Source organism: Podarcis bocagei (assembly GCF_964188305.1).
Source record: "Podarcis bocagei genome assembly, chromosome: 2".
Lineage (NCBI taxonomy): Eukaryota > Metazoa > Chordata > Lepidosauria > Squamata > Lacertidae > Podarcis > Podarcis bocagei.
This window is the reverse complement of record NC_138126.1, coordinates 107694160-107709376: the sequence shown is the minus strand read 5'-3', so window position 1 is coordinate 107709376 and position 15217 is coordinate 107694160. Positions and strand designations below refer to the sequence as shown.

The 15217-nt window shown below is 42.6% G+C and overlaps 1 long non-coding RNA gene across 1 annotated transcript; it reads left to right on the top strand.

Annotated features, from left to right (window-relative positions):
• The first annotated feature begins 749 nt into the window (after window positions 1–749).
• LOC308580060 lies at window positions 750–2074 on the top strand. The gene is made up of 2 exons (XR_014004690.1): window positions 750–809; window positions 1987–2074. It is a non-coding gene; the product is annotated as an uncharacterized lncRNA (long non-coding RNA).
• Window positions 2075–15217: the final 13143 nt, after the last annotated feature.

Here is a 15217-nt window from a genome sequence, read left to right as displayed (position 1 = left end):
AAAAGTCAAAATGTTGCGGTACAAGTGACATTTGGGTTCCAACACCTGGATAACACCTGGATCAATGATGGTATGGGAAATCATCCTAAATGTATTGCCTGTGTTCAGATGTGCTTTAATTTTAAATCTTGGATGCCGTCCCTATTTAAATAGCCAACTGCTCTGCTCTGCCATGACCTTCAGTCTCAATACTGATGGAAGGAAGGCAGACAGGAAGGAAGGAACAACGAAGCTTAGCTGCATAAAACAGCCTACAATAACATTTTTACCTAAAAATCCCATGAACAAACTGCCATGCTTTTTGTTGTGTTCATACAATAGTTTTTTGTGCAGTTTTCATAAACAATAAGCATTCTTTAGATTTCCTACTTTCTTTCTTAAAAAACAAAAACACCTTAATGTGATCAAAGTCACCAGGATACCATAATTCTCCCCTTTTGCTTTGTCTGATTATTAACTTCCCCCCTTAAATATCACATCTGATAGAGCACCAATGGGCACTATTCTAAGAGGATTCTGAATCTGTGCTAACGTGCAACAAAAAATAACTGAGCACTTAAGTCTTATTTATATTACAGTTGTACCTTGGAAGTCAAACAGAATCCGTTCCGGAAGTCTGTTTGACTTTCAAAAAGTTCAGAAACCAAGGTGTGGCTTCCGATTGGCTGTAGGAAGTTCCTGCAGCCCATCAGAAGTCACAGAACCCATGTCAGATGTCCGGGTTCCAAAGAACATTGCAAACCAGAACACTCACCTCTGTGGTGTTCGGGAGCCAAAACGTTTGAATTGCAAGGCATTCAACCTTCAAGGTACGACTGTATACACTATTACTGAATTATGTCTGCTGGGTAAATTCCAAACGCTAATGTGATGAATCAACAAGGCTGAGCCCCAATATTCCTCAAGTTCACTTTTCAGTTTGAAAGTAATGATTTCATCATGAGGACCAACGTCCCCAACCACTAATCCTGCCTTTTTGGGGCTGTTCAAAGATCACTTTATCCAAGCCCCTGCAATCTTTTGCCCAATGTGGGGCTGGAACCCACTACCCCAAGATTAAGAGCCTCGTGCTCTACTAACTGAGCTATCCCTCAGGGCAATGAGATTGTCACATAAAAATCCTTAATAAAAACTATGAAAAAGACAGCAAAATGCAGACTGCCGAAGAGGTGATTTGCTGAATGAAAGACAGAACACTCACATTCAACACTGAATTATTATTATTATGAATGTCTCACCAGAGTTGCCTGTCCATCACTGACATGGTATCTGAAGAAGTGTGCATGCACACGAAAGCTCATACTAATAACAAACTTGGTTGGTCTCTAAGGTGCTACTGGAAGGAATTTTTTTATTTTGTTTCTGTCTATCACTATCCCTGATGAATTTTAGATACCAAAATAAGATCTCTTCATTTGCCTAGCCTTTTAAAAAGTCAAGGACCCTTGACCATTATTAAGGAGCAGTATGTATGTGTTATGAGGTTAGATGACACTTTGCTGTTGTGATTGCTGTTTCGTTTACATTTTATCGTGTGTTTTTGTTCTGGCTTGTCACACTTTGTTGTTTTTATTTATAATTATTAATTGATTTACTGTGTTTTATTGTTAACGACTTTGAATATATATGTAAATTCCGCATTACATTTACCTTAATTTAATTAGAATTAGAAGGTTGTCCATCGTTTAGACCGAGGGTATCTCTGGGAATTAGCGATTGTATTGTCTGCCTTTCCTGGCTATACAAAGAGATGTACAAATATGATGGCCAATTTCATAACTGTACATGTTAGCCATCCAGGTTTTACTGGCGCCGGCAATATGTCCACTCACCAGTTTATATTTTTCTCTGCACGTCTTAAGCATCTGCTTCTGTATGTGGCTGTTACTTTATGCCAATCCTGCACTCTGCTGCAAACAGAGAAGATTTTTAACCCAGAACTCCATCCAAATCTTTATTCCCTCATATACTTTTTTTTTTTTTTAGGAGAAAAGGTCAGCGTATTCCAGTGAACTGACGTACTCTGTCTAATTTATGCACCAAGAAGCTTAAAAATGTGCGTCATTTGACCATTTTCCATTTGTTCATGCTGAGATTAAGAGATGGGGCTTATTGTTGAGCTTATAGTCAAAATTACAACTAAGAGAAAAAAAGGGTTAGAGGGGATCAGTAGCTGCAGCTGGCCTTTGATTTATTTAGTGCTGCCCAGTGTTGGGTGCACCGAATGAGGAAGCTTGAAGACAGCAACTTCGCAGAGCCCTGTAATTGTTAACTATTCCAAGAGAAGACGATTCTGATCTAAGTGAACAGCAGAAATCTGAATGCTAAAACTGGCCAACCCACAGCCAAGAAATCTACGTAGCAATGGCTGTGAACATTCGTGTTTGTTTAAGAGATATTTTTTGCTTTCTGTAAACCTCAGCATATTTTCCTTGGCTAAATCACAGTGCTGACTTCCTACAATGTGAGTGATAGCTGGGTGAGGGAAAGGTGATGAGAATTCTGTACTCCACTCAAAAGGAAGACTGTTCCACTAGATAACTTTCTTGGACTCTAGTTTATTTGGAGGGACGGGCAATTCACCTGTGCTAATACTAAACCCCCATCATTACATGGTCACAGCCCTGGCTATGCAGAAAGCTAACCAAAGTAAGATGTACCAAAATATTTACAGGTCTGGGATTTGGTGAGGCATTAGGGGAATGAAATTTCCCATTTACAGCCATCAAGAATGCCTCCCTATTTGATTTTGTTGTTTAGATGTGTCACATACCCTCCAAAATTATCTGATGAAAATAGGGACATCCTATTCCATACCTTCCAAAATACCTTCTGTGCATCAGTGAAAATCACGTAAGTGGGAAACACTCTCTAAACCCTTTAAATGACTTCTCCTCCACTCTCCCTCCAATCCAGACCAAAAGTACTGTATCACAAAATATCCACAACTAGAATTGAAGTTTTGGGACCAGCTGAAGGCTGGAGGATGTGCAGAAAAGCGACTCTTGCTGCTGCACTACCACACACATCAGCTGCTAGGCGGGGAGGCTGAGCGGCGTAAATAAAGCCCTACTGTGCCTCCGGTCTCTTCAGAGCTTACTCCACCCTCATTGACATCCTCTTTGGGCTCTGGGGAGGGTCTTCTCATGAGCCACAAGGACTCTCCAGCTCTCTCCCACCATTTCCAGTTTTGAATTGAATTTGTTATTTATTTCCTGGCACAGCTTGTGTAAGCAGTTGTGCGCAAGTTGACTGGATGTCGGTATTGTAAGTAGTATAAAAACTTTGGATCCGTTTTTTGGAGGTTGGGATGTGTGTGTTGAAGGACTCTGCTCTTATTCCCCAGCCTATTTTCCTTGTTTGAACCCCCCTCAAACATCCCTTCCTTTTCCATTTGTGGCTGCAGACCAAAGCGAGCCACCTTTGGCTTTGCGCACCAGAGATTTCACCCAACAAACATGCACATGGCTTTCCAAACCACCAGCGTTCTTGCAGTTATGTCATCGCCACCCGCCACCCCACTTCTCCGTCACAGAGTGTGTCCTATCCTGAAATGAAGAGAACAAAACTGTGTCAGCAGCATACAGAGCTGTAATCTGACAGAACTGCCTTTGTCTGGCTCCAAATCCTTGTGCCAGATGAAAAACATGCAGCTGCCTTGATGGATGGTTGCTAGTGGAGGAAAAACACATTTTACCAGCTCTGTGCAATCACGGAACAGACAGAGTACAGTATCTCAACGTATCAGGATGAAAATGCTATTAAGGCATCGATCACATATTGTGCCAATTTCCCAGCATTAGTGACTACTACGCTAAATGTTATCTTTTTCTAAGAAGAAAGGATTTAATCATTTTATATTGACTGAGGGAGATTACAGGTAATCCTGTAAATCCTTAACAACCACACATGATCTACTAGGCTGTTTCGCCTACTCTTTCTCTTTTTGCTGCATCATTCCTGAAAGATTTCAGTCATATCATACAGATCCCCACCTACTACCCACCCCACACTGCTTCCAGTTAATAAAGACCGTTTTTGGTGTTGCTGTTAAATCGCTATGGTCAATAACTCAACACTGTCAAAAAATCAAAAGAAGACAACAGTTCAAGATTTCACAGCCCCGCGAAATCCTAATTACCACATTTTTCACTCTATAAGACGCACCAGAACACAAGGCGCATCTAGTTTTTGGAGGAGGAAAACAAGAAAAAAATAATTCTGAATCTCAGAAGCCAGAACAGCAAGAGGGATTGCTGTGCAGAGAAAGCAGTGATCCCTCTTCGTGTTCTGGCTTCTGGGATAGCCGCGCAGTCTGCATTTGCTCCATAAGATGCACACACATTTCCCCTTACTTTTTAGGAGGGAAAAAATGAGTCTTATAGAGCAAAAAATACAGTATGTAAAAGTGGAGTCATCAACAGAATGAAGGGAGATAAAGGGTTGCATTGGGCCCAATGATGCTGTTACCTGCAGGTGCACCATTGTTTTGAAGAATTTCCCAGACATTACTTTGGCTCCTGCTCCTATTGTATTGGCACATGAAAGGCTTTGTCCTTCATATATCACACTAATATTTGCTTTCATACTAGCTCAAATAAAAGGACTGGGAGCCTGTTTACCTCAGATTGTGCTCATATCGCAATTAAGGGTATTTGCTTTTGATTGATGTCCAATGTTAAAGTCAGCGTAGGAAGGACAAAAGTGTTATCATAATAGCTCCGTTAAAATTCGTGAAAGATACAGGCCGTGTGTTTCTATTTACAAAAGCTCTATATTTTGACGTGGAAGGGGGAAACTGCTACTAGGGGCAACGCTAATCACGAAAATGTATTTGGACTAGCTTGAGAAAAGGAACTCGAACGCTCGGAGATTAGGACCTGGGAAGCTAAGGTCATATATCAGCCATGAGTAAGCTTTGGGCAAGCTTCTATCTTCTCACATCAGCTCTCCATCCATGACATGAATAATGATGGCCGGCTTCATCTGTGAGATGAAGGAAAGCAAAGAAACGCTTTGCCATGTTGAATCGTCAACACTGAATGCTAAGTCCAGAAAACAGCCAGGAGTGCAATTCCCTAACTTCCTGCTTCTCCACTTGTTCTGACGGTGATCGCACGGGATCCTGTTGCTCACAGACACTTCACAGCTCTGAAGTGAGCACAGCTTCTGTAGCAGCCCTCCCGCTTCCGACAGATTGCAATTTAATGAATGAACAAAACCAGAGGCCTTTTCCAATACAGTGGTACCTTGGTTCTCAAACTTAATCCATTCCAGAAGTCTGTTCCAAAACCAAAGCGTTCCAAAACCAAGGCGTGCTTTCCAATAGAAAGTAATGCAAAACGGATTAATCCGTTCCAATAAATAAATAAATCCATTTTTAAAATAAAAACTAAAACAGCAATTTAGCATGAATTTTACTTTCTGACCATTGATTCATAAAATGAAAGAAATAATCAATGTACTGTACTATAAATTAAATAAGATAGTATTGTGGATGATGGAAATTAAAATTATTTCTTTTTCTTACTTGCTTTGATAATAGTCATTGTTTGGAGGGGGGGACTTTTATCCATTTCCTCAGTCACACAATCAATCAATCAATCAATCAATCAATTAATCAGCTGAACTGGGTTCCACACAGTCACAAAAACAAATTAACCGAAAAAGCCTCAAAGACAAAAATGCAAAATAAATAGCAAAACCAAAAGCGCCAAATACAGTGGTACTTGGCTCTCAAACTTAATCCATTCTGGAGGTCCGTTTGACTTTTGAAAACCAAGGTGCGGCTTCTGATTGGTGCAGGTGCCCTGGAAACAATAGTTGACAGCCGCATCGGATGTTTGGCTTCCAAAAAACATTAGAAAACCGGAACATTTACTTCCGGGTTTTCAATGCTTGAGAACCAAAGTACCACTGTATCTGTTGCCTTGGAGAAGCATTTCATGGTCAGTCAGTTTATTAAATATGGAGCAATATACAGCAGTACTTTGGGTTAGAAACACTTCAGGTTGCAAACGCTTTGGGTTACAAACTCCGCTAACACGGAAGTAGTTGCTCCAGGATGAGAACGGAAATCGTGAGGCGGCGGCATGGCAGCAGCAGCGGAAGGCCCCATTAGTGAAAGTGCGCCTCAGGTTAAGAACAATTTCGGGTTAAGAACAGACCTCCAGAACGAATTAAGTTCTTAACCCAACATACCACTGTACTTATGCATGCCTGTATTTTATTTATTTACCACAATTTTTATACTTCTTGATTGTACATAAAACCTCTAAGTGGTTAACAAGAAAAATGTCAAAGCTGCCAATAAAAGAAAAAGTGAAGCATTTAAAATTTTCAATAATAATAATAATAATAATAATAATAATAATAATAATAATAATAATTTATTTGCACACCACCCATCTGACAGGGTTGTAAAGACAGTTAAAGACAGGGTTTTTTTTTACAAATGGAAAAATATAATTAAAATCAACAAAATGTTTATTTAAATATATTTTTGACATTTATTGTCATATTATAACTTTTCCTACCAAGTAGTATCTCTTGAGCCTTCAATGAATAATGTCCCCTTCAAGGCATCATGAAGCAAAGCAGCTAATGGATACAGAATTAAAACTTTAATGCTGCAGAACTTCAGAGCGGGCTGCTCAAGTAATAAATACTTTAACAATCTTCAAACAGCTGGGCAAACGAACTTGCTGCCAAAATTATAGAAATTGTGCATGCCAAGTGTGCTTCCAGACAGAAGTCCTTCAATATATATAGGACACCATCACTGAGAAGACCCCCTTTCTGCCTTGTTGCACTGCGTACATCTCCTGCAAGTAAAAGGCATGTAAAAGCATATCTGAAAATTAATGAACAACACTCAGCATTAGACCAATCTAAATAATGTTGCCTAAGCTGTGCAGCTGTACTGCTATTACTGTGGAGAGTTGAAGGAAATCGGAGAACAAAGATGTTTCTACTTCATTATGGCAGCTATTTGTAGCCATGTTTATGGAAATGCTTTTAAGTCAGTTCTGAGCCATTCAAGATCAGATGTATACCACCGGGCAGAACTAATGCCACCTGTACTATTTCAGTATGTCCCAAGCATTTCATTTAATCTATCATTAGCAAAATTGGGATAATTGGAACCACTTCAGAAAACATGGAGTCTGTTTGTCTTGAAAGACGTAATAGCAAAATTGGAAAATATCATTCAGCTAGTGTATGAGCATCAGTCTGTATACTGAATAAACAAGGCAATTATAACTACAGAAAACAGCAAAGTAGGTCAGCCCACAAGCCGTGGTTTGCTATCACTTAAAGTGAATTAGAAATTGGTGGTTTTCCCTACAGACGCAACCCCAAAGACATCTGGCTGACATCTGTTAAACAGTGGCGTCTGTTTTACCATGCTCAAACAATAAAGGGGAAATGCCAGGCAAATATTTTGCAGATTAGTGCGCAGATATTTGTTGATTGGCTCAAAACACCCATTATCTAAATAATAAAAGAAACTCTGTCTGGATCTACACCCAGCGGACCCCCTCCCCCACCGCCACTGCAAATAAGTTAGAAATTAAATAAATATAACAAAATAAATAAAAACGCTATGGGAAATCGCAAATAATTTTTTTCCCTCTCCAGTGCCATCTGGTGTTGCATTTCTATAACACATTCAAAACACTGTTTTTTGACTAGTGTAGTTGACTCCACTGCCTCTATAATGAATGTGCATGAGAGATGTTTCTTGAGCGATTGCAGTTGTTGTTGTTTAGTCGTTTAGTCGTGTCCGACTCTTCGTGACCCCATGGACCAGAGCACACCAGGCACTCCTGTCTTCCACTGCCTCCCGCAGTTTGGTCAAACTTATGCTGGTAGCTTCAAGAACACTGTCCAACCATCTCGTCTTCTGTCGTCCCCTTCTCCTTGTGCCCTTCATCTTTCCCAACATCAGGGTCTTTTCCAGGGAGTCTTCTCTTCTCATGAGGTGGCCAAAGTATTGGAGCCTCAGCTTCACGATCTGTCCTTCTTCAGGGCTGATTTCCTTCAGAATGGATTGGTTTGATCTTCTCGCAGTCCATGGGACTCTCAAGAGTCTCCTCCAGCACCATAATTGGAAAGCATCAATTCTTTGACAATCAGCCTTTTTTATGGTCCAGCTCTCACTTCCATACATCACTACTGGGAAAACGATAGCTTTAACTATATGGACCTTTGTTGGCAAGGTGATGTCTCTGCTTTTTAAGATGTTGTCTAGGTTTGAGCGATTGCAGTACCTTATTACATCTCAGCACATGCAGCAACAAATTGGATACAGCAGACCCAGAAGTCAGGCTCCTAACCCCAGACTGTTGCTTACCTGGTCACAGTTGGGGTGGGGCATCAGCAAAACCAAGGCTGCATGCCTGTACCAACAGCAGCGTTTCCAACAACATCATTCCCACCAGCAAAACCTCACAGCCCCTTGTTGTCCCCACACCACAACCCCATCCAGGTGCAGTAAAGGCATGCTGGTTCCAGGAGAGCAGAGCTGCTCCCCCACATTTACTGCTTCTGATGGTGTGAACTGAAAACATCACTTTTAATCTGAAGGGGAAGAGAACATGGCAAAAGCCTGGAAGGAATGGCAAAAAGCAAAGAATGCGAACGTAAGAGGAAAGCCTTGGTGTTAGTTGCTTCTGTTTATCCTAAAATCCATTTAAACAAAACAGCTTGGTCACTGCCACATGACATCCACATACAGTGGTACCTCAGGTTAAGAACTTAATTCGTTCTGGAGGTCCGTTCTTAACCTGAAACTGTTCTTAACCTGAAGACCACTTTAGATAATGGGGCCTCTCACTGCCACTGCGCCGCTGCCGCACAATGACTGTTCTCATCCTGAAGCAAAGTTCTTAACCCGAGGCACTATTTCTGGGTTAGCGGAGTCTGTAACCTGAAGCATCTGTAACCTGAAGCGTCTGTAACCTGAGGTACCACGGTAGTCAAACCTGGAGCCTCAAAAGGGCATTTCATAAAGTTCCCTTTGATATGCTCCCTGCTACACCTGTTGCCCCCTTCCTATTAGGACGCGGGTGGCACTGTGGTCTAAACCACTGAGCCTCTTGGGTTTGCCAATCAGAAGGTTGGCAGTTTGAACCCTCGTGACGGAGTGAGCTCCCGTTGCTCTGTTCCTGCTCCTGCCAACCGAGCAGTTCGAAAGGACATCAGTGCAAGTAGATAAATAGGAACCGCTCTGGCGGGAAGGTAAACAGTGCTTATCTTGCTTTATTGGCTGAGAGAGCCAGCGTACAGCTTCCGGGTCATGTGGCAAGCATGACTAAGCCGCTTCTGGCGAACCAGAGCAGCGCACGGAAACGCCATTTACCTTCCCATTGGAGCAGTACCTATTTATCTACTTGCACTTTGACGTGCTTTTGAACTGCTAGGTTGGCAGGAGCAGGGACCGAGCAACGGGAGCTCACCCCGTCGTGGGGATTCAAACCACCGACCTTATGATCGACAAGTCCTAGGCTCTGTGGTTTAGACCACAGCACTACCCGCGTCCCGTATGACGTATAAACAGGCCCTTAACTTAGATCCATTTTTTTTTTTGAAGTTTCTTCCTCCAGATGCTAGTGACCGATGATAACTGAGGAAGTATGAGCTGCTGAGGCAACAAGATAAATAGGCTCAACTTTTTCTGTTTCTTTTTCTTTTTAAGAAAACATCCTCTTGCAACATTTGTTGGGGTGCAAGCTGGGGAATAGTGCTGTTTGCGTTGCGTTTATAGGCTCGCTCAGCCGAATGGAAACAGAATGGAAATAAGAGCATCACCTCCTATGTTAAGCCACAATTTTCATCCCACAGGCTTCTATTCTTCTAACAATAGAAGACATGGCAACAATGGGAGTTTAAATAAAGTAAATCACTTGCTAAACGCTCTTCTCCTCTGTATGGGCAGAGAATTGTCATAAGAGACTGATAGCCTTATACAGTAAATTCTAGAAGAAAGGGGGGTTTGGCAAGAAAGATTGCCTAGAAGTCAAAAATAAGTGATTCAATGTTTTGCCCCTTGCTATGAAGGGAAGGATGGGTCAGCTAAGATTTTGCTGTTGCCCATTCATCCCATTCTGACTGTTGCAGACTTTCTGAATGACATGAAAAATCTGCACGCAAATTGTACAAATTTTGTACACATGCTTCCTTTCAGTTTTAAGGAATTAAATCACAACAAATACTAAAAGTTAAGCGTGTTGCAGAGTAAGTGCAGAACTTCAGGTTTATCACAGGCTTTGAAAAGGCAAATGTCTTTTATAAGGCAAATGTTTTGAAAAGGCAAATGTTTAATAAATTGTATTCTCAAATGTCTTTGTTGCATTTTGGCCTCTCACCTTCTGATGTAGCTGAGCCAGTGGGGGTGCAGGGGGGGCCGGCCGCACCGGGCGCAACATCTGGGGGTTAGGGTTAGGGGGCGCAAATCCACGGGTTAGGGGGCGCAAATCCACGGGTTAGGGGGCGCAAATTACTTGCCTTGCCCCGGGTGCTGACAACCCACGCTACGCCACTGAGCTGAGCTCAATCATTACCTAAGCAGGACACTGTAATGAGTATGGCATTAGGTAGACAAGACTTTAGATCATGTGGTCCTTATTTAAAGGAACCTTTCTATCGTACGTCTGGTGCGCTGCGTTTTACTAGGCAGCGAGGCTGTGGACGGCATAGTGACTGCCTTGTTCATAGTAACAGTAATGTGCGAATGGTTGCGAATGAGCATCGACATCTCTGTTTCCATAGGAATTTGGTGAGCAGTGAGTGTTGTAAGAGCCGTGTTGCTAAACAAAAGAGCTATTCAGCCCTTTGATGATCATAATTATATATAAGCCAACTGGGATTTGAGATCGCGCACATACTCGTCTTGATCTTGATCTTGATACTGAAAATGTTAGGTGTAAGGGAAGCTGTGTTTTAACTCTGGTGCCACCTCTGCAAATACAAATGGCAAAACCCACAGAGATGTACTCTGTAGAGATATTATTGGGTCAGTAGGCTGCAGGGGGGGAAATGATGTCATGCTTCATAATTTGAAAAAAGAGAAAGAGAAGGCAAGCAAGTGGTAAGGAGGCTTGTTTCGTTGGATTGCACTTGTCAGAAAACTGTTCCACGCACAGGAAGGAAGGAAGAGCAAGGGTGACAAGTGTGTGCATTGTCTTTGCAAGAGGCAGGTGAAATAATTAAAACCCTGTCAGGGATGGATTTAGGGCAACATGACTGGTTCTGCCACACAGGGTGCTGAGGCTAGGGGGCGCCATTGGCATCACTGTTTTTCCGTGTATAACACGCCCCTATGTATAAAATGCCCCCCATTTTGGGGGACTCCAAATTGCAGGTTACAGAATCCGCTAACCCAGAAATAGTACCTCGGGTTAAGAACTTTAACTCAGGATGAGAACAGAAATTGTGCTCCGGCAGCGCAGTGGCAGCAGGAGGCCCCATTTAGCTAAAGTGGTGCTTCAGGTTAAGAACAGTTTCAGGTTAAGAACGGACCTCCAAATTAAGTACTTAACCCAAGGTACCACTGTATTTGGGGCCATTTCCCATCCTGTTTTCATTCATTCAAACAACTTGGACCTTACTGTTTATGATGATGCTTGCACTCATTTTTACTGGTGTAATTGGCAGCAAGGAAATCCTAACGGTTCTTTTCACTGCGTTACAGTATTATTACAGCCCACTGTCACTTACTGGAATTATAATATATGGCAAGGCACCCTCCCAAGGGCCTCCATAATTTCATGGAGTTAAAATGATTTTAATAAATTGCTCCCAAAAAAACATCCACTTGGGAAATCATAATGCTGCTATGAATGTCAGCGGGAGAGAGAAAATTCCACGTTGTGTGATGTAAGAAGCAGCAGCTGGCAGTAAAACCCCTTTTTCTTCAAACAGGAGAAATCTAAATATCATGAACAGATTATTAACCTTGTGTTGCTTTCTTGAGTGCATTTCCCAGAACACCCTACAATAGCCTTTGGTCTTTTGCCAGGTCAATAGCTGGGTTCGTTTTTCCAAACTCTTCTCTGTCCTTGGATACGTCATGGACTACAATTTGTTTCCTTAAAATAATAACAAGAATCCTCTCCCACCAGCTCATGAAAAATCCAAAGTGTCTTCTGTTCAGATGAGGCTTGGCACAAACTAGAGTCTGCTCACCAAGCAGTATTTATTAAGGATCACCCAGATAGCTGCTGCTGCTGCTGCTTTCATAATTTTCAGGGTCTACAGACCAGGCAAGCTGGTGCCTCAGTCTACCCTGTCTACGACTAGGATTAGTTTACATGAAAGGATTAGCTACATGAAACCTGTAGGCACTGAGAGGTCTCTACGTGGGTGAACTCACCTTTGGGATTGTCTCGGGGAAATTTTGTTGTGGGGTTATTGGTTCATTTTTTCTTCTATTATGTACATTGTGTGTGCTCATTTTGTATTTTATGTCACAACCCCCCACCCCACCCCCCTGTGATCTTTAGATGAAGGGCAGTGTACAAATCTGATAAATAAGTAAAAAGTGAAATTTCTGTGGGGTATCTGCTGTCATTCTCAAATCAGGAGCATGGGACAGCTTCAAATTAATAATAGGTATGTATTCCTCTATATCTGTCTGTCTGTCTCTGTCTATCTATCTATCTATCTATCTATATCTATCTATCTATCTATCTATCTATCATCTATCTATCTATCATCTATCTATCATCTATCTATCATCTATCCAGTGCTTTTTCTGGAAGTACGCAGGGGTACGCATACCCCTAAGCATTTTGTGAATCTTTGTACTTTTGTCCATTTAGTGTATTTATTTTTCCCAATTTGAAATCTAAAATGGTGATTTTCTTGAGTCAAAATAAAAGTACCCCTAAACATTTTTTAAAGAAAAAAAGCACTGTATCTATCTATCTATCTATCTATCTATCTATCTATCTATCTATCTATTCATCTATCATCTATCATCTATCATCTATCATCTATCATCTATCATCTATCATCTATCATCTATCATCTATCTGTCTGTCTATCTATCTATCCATCCATCCATCCATCCATCCATCCATCCATCCATCCATCCATCTACACACATACTCAAATTGTGATGTTGCTTAATCGCCAACAGACAAAAAAAAGAATAAAAATGAATGAATATTGTGTTGGTTTATTATTATTTTTCTTCATTTCAACTGCACCCTTCTCCATAAAATAGAACCCAGGTAGCATTAAAAAGTTATGACCCAGAGCAGCTAGGATTGCCCATGAGCTATGCATTTAAAGCTCCCAAGGAACATGAGTTTGACGAGGAAGCCAGCACTTGCCTTCTTCAATGAACAGCCAGCAGGATTTCAGCTTTTTAGGAAAGGGCTCTAAGGCTGCCGTATTTTGAAGAGCAAAAAGGAGGACGGCGCGATGGCCGTTCTAAGCAAATTAAAATGCAATTTGTCTCAAATTTTATCCCTGAAAAAGACGACATGTCATGGAAAAAGAAGATACATGGCAACTCTAGAGCCCCCAGCTATTGGATCAGGAACAGAAGCCTATTTGCTTAGGGGTGTGTGTGTGTTGCACACAGAGGGTTGCTTCTCACAAGCACCTGGATCGGCTGAGTGCCTCACACCTTTGGGATAACTGCTTCTGCCAGCATATGTTATCTCTCAAAAGGGAGGCCATCTGTCCTACTGTACAGCTACCTCAAATATGGGACACAGGTGGTGCTGTGGGTTAAACCACAGAGCCTAGGGTTTCCCGATCAGAAGGTCGATGGTTCGAATCCCCATGACGGGGTGAGCTCCCATTGCTCGGTCCCTGCTCCTGCTAACCTAGCAGTTTGAAAGCACGTCAAAGTGCAAGTAGATAAATAGGTACTGCTCTGGCGGGAAGGTAAACGGCATTTCTGTGCGCTGCTCTGGTTCGCTAGAAGCGGCTTAATCATGCTGGCCACATGACTCGGAAGCTGTACGCCGGCTCCCTCAGCCGAAAAAGCAAGATGAGCGCCGCAACCCCAGAGTCGTCCGCGACTGGACCTAATGGTCAGGGGTCCCTTTACCTTTACCTTCACCTCTAATACAAATACCCTTATTGGCATTTCAAGTTAAGGCAGTTCAAGTCAGTGGGATAGATTTTAAAGGGACAGGAGTGAGGCTGTCGAGGGTCACAAGACACTCGATTGTTCTGCTCCACCCTGTCTATTCCCTAGAGCAGCGATGTCCAACCGGTCAATCGCGATCTACAGGTAGATTGCGCTGGATCATGGTAGATTGCAGGGCCATTATTTCCTGCTCTTGTTCCCTCCTTAGGCGCTGCAGTGAACGTTGTGGAACACGGAAAGCGGTAGTATTTGGTTTAGTGCTTTGTGTGATCAACATTGCATCCCTTTTTGTTGACCACTCTGGCCAACCCCACCAAAAGCTCCACAACTCTGGCAACTCTCCCCCCCCTCAAAAAAGCTCAACCACTCTGGCCAACCCCCCCCCCCAAAAATACCCCTCCTCCTCCCTCCAATGACAATGGGTAGATCATTGCCAGATATTTTATACTGGGAGTAGATCACAGCCTCTTGGGCGCTGGACGTGTCTGCCCTAGAGGGATGGTTCATTAAGAACCCTTTCAGGTAGGATGGCAATTAAAAAGGAAGCCACTGAGGCAGTCACGTCCTTGTCCCTGGCTTTGTCTCAGAGCCGTGGGTCCGGAATCTTGCTCAGCATCTGTTTGTGGAGTCTGCTGTGCAAAGGACAGTTAGCGCTATCTGAAGGGTTGTTTGGTCCAAGTCTGGCTGAAAGATAAAGATCCATGTAACAGCAAAAGATGTGGTGGGGCTGCCCTACTCGCCTGACCTCAGTTTGAATGGCTGCAGCATGACATGACAGAGTTTGCGAGGGGTGTAGTAGCAGCAAGGTGCAAACACGCTGACAGAGCCAACCCATAGTGGCACAACCCAACACCAGCCGCTGCTCATTCATTCAAATAGCTGCCCAACTCTGCACATGCAAAACTCTGTGCAAGTGATTGGGGAACCTGTCCCCCCCCCCCCGGGTTCCTGGTATCTGCGTTGTGCTTATGGCTTTATGGAGATGTCCATATACACACACATATAGAAGAAGAATCCTGCTTTATCACTACCCGAAGGAGTCTCAAAGCGGGTAACATTCTCCTTTCCTTTCCTCCCCCACAACAAACACTCTGTGAGGTGAGTGGG